The 1,989-nt window shown below is 38.5% G+C and overlaps 1 non-coding gene across 1 annotated transcript; it reads right to left on the reverse strand.

Moving 5' to 3' along the window:
• Positions 1 to 676: 676 nt before the first annotated feature.
• Positions 677 to 783, reverse strand: LOC128286363 (small nucleolar RNA R71). Its single transcript, XR_008276906.1, has one exon. It is a non-coding gene; the product is annotated as a small nucleolar RNA R71 (small nucleolar RNA).
• Between the last annotated feature and the right edge of the window lie 1,206 nt (positions 784 to 1,989).

The following is a 1,989-nucleotide window of genomic DNA, read 5'->3' on the forward strand; positions in this document are numbered from 1 at the left end:
CTTTGGCCATTTACTTTTACTGTAATTTAAATTTATTTCTAATTTTTATTACTAATTCTTCTTTTTCTCTTTTTCTGGTATGTTCTTATAGTTTATGACTAGAAGAAACCCGTCAGGACCATTACTTTTTGATAGTGAGATCAATCGAAAAGTTTGCAGAAACCAAAGAGAAATAAGGTGAAGCTTAAGATACATAGCGGACGAGCAAGAGGACGATATTCAAACCACAACCAGGAAGATGGCTGAAAATCAGGAAAACCTGATACTTCCTGCGATTGCTGTTAATCTAGTAAATCAGAATCCTGCTTCGCGCACTATGTATGATTATGCTAAACCTTCTTTAATAGGAACTGAATCAAGCATAGTTAGACTTGTTGTCACTGCAAATACTTTTGAACTGAAACCTAACACAATTCAAATGATACAGCAATTTGTTCAGTTTGATGGTTTGCAGGATCAAGATCCCAACGCTCACTTAGAAAACTTTTTAGAACTATGTGATATATTTAAAATTAATGGTGTTTCTTATGACGCCATTCTCCTTCGGTTATTCCCCTTTTCATTGAGAAACAAAGCTAAATAGTGGTTGAATTCGTTATCGCGAGGGTCAATCACTACTTGGGAACAAATGACTGAAAAGTTTTTATTAAAATATTTTTCGCCAGCTAAATCTGCTAAATTACGTAATGATATCTCTTCTTTTGCATAGATGGATTTAGAAACACTCTACGATACATGGGAGTGATATAAGGACCTTTTGCAAAGATGCCCTCACCATGGGCTACCACTCTGGCTACAGGTTCAAACTTTTCATAATGCCCTGAATCCTTCGACTCGACAAATGGTTGACACAGCTGCTGGCGAATCCATCAATAATAAAACACCTGAAGATGCCTATGAATTTATAGAGGAGATGTCACTGAATAACTATCAGTGGAAAGTCATGAGGATAAAGCCAACGAAAATAGCCGGTGTTTATAACGTCGATTCAGTCACCATGCTCTCTAATCAGGTAGAACTCTTGAATAAGAAAATTGATGGTTTTCTTAGTTCTTCACAGGCTCACCCAGTAATGCAATGCGAAGCAAATGGAGGTGGATTGAGCAATTTAGAATACCTACCTTATGGCCACAACATGGAGAACGAGCAGTTAAATTACATGGGTAACAATCCTCGATCCCAAAACAATCCTTATAGCAATACTTACAATGTAGGTTGGAGGAATCGCCCAAATTTTTCATGGGGAGGCCAAGGAAATCAGAAACCACCACCCCCTCCAAGCTTTCAGCAACCACTATACCAGCAGGAGAAAAAGCCAAACCTTAAGGAGATGCTAACCGATTTCATCTCGGTGTCAGAGACTCATTTTTAGAATATCGAGATGACACTTAAAAATCAACAAGCATCAATCTAGGGGCTCGAAACTCAGATTGGACAGCTCGCCAAGTTAATTTCCGAACGACCACAAGGTAGCCTGCCAAGCAACACTGAATCTAACCCAAGGGAGAAACTCAACGCAATTGCCATTCATGATGAGGAAGGGTTAGTGGAAAAACCAGGGTCAGAACCGGTGGTAAGCAAAGGTAAGAATGAGGTAGGCCAAAACAAACAAAAATCGATAAGTACAGAATATAAACCTCGTGTGTTATACCCCAATACGACAAGGAAAGACCGCTCAGATGAACAATTTGGTAAATTCCTTAAACTTTTAAAGAAACTACATATTAACCTACCGTTTATTGAAGCACTTTCGTAGATGCCGAACGCAGTCAAATTTTTAAAGGAGCTTCTAGCAAATAAACGAAAGTTAGATGAAAGGTCACATGTGGAGCTGAACGCGGTTTGCTTAGCCATTCTTCAGAATAAGCTACCCAACAAACTAAAAGATCCAGGGAGTTTTACGATTCCTTGTTTAATTGGTAGTTTAGATGTTAATAATGCGTTGGCTGATCTAGGGGCGAGTATCAATTTTATGCCTTACAAATTGTT

This window comes from Gossypium arboreum, chromosome 12, assembly GCF_025698485.1.
Source record: "Gossypium arboreum isolate Shixiya-1 chromosome 12, ASM2569848v2, whole genome shotgun sequence".
Lineage (NCBI taxonomy): Eukaryota > Viridiplantae > Streptophyta > Magnoliopsida > Malvales > Malvaceae > Gossypium > Gossypium arboreum.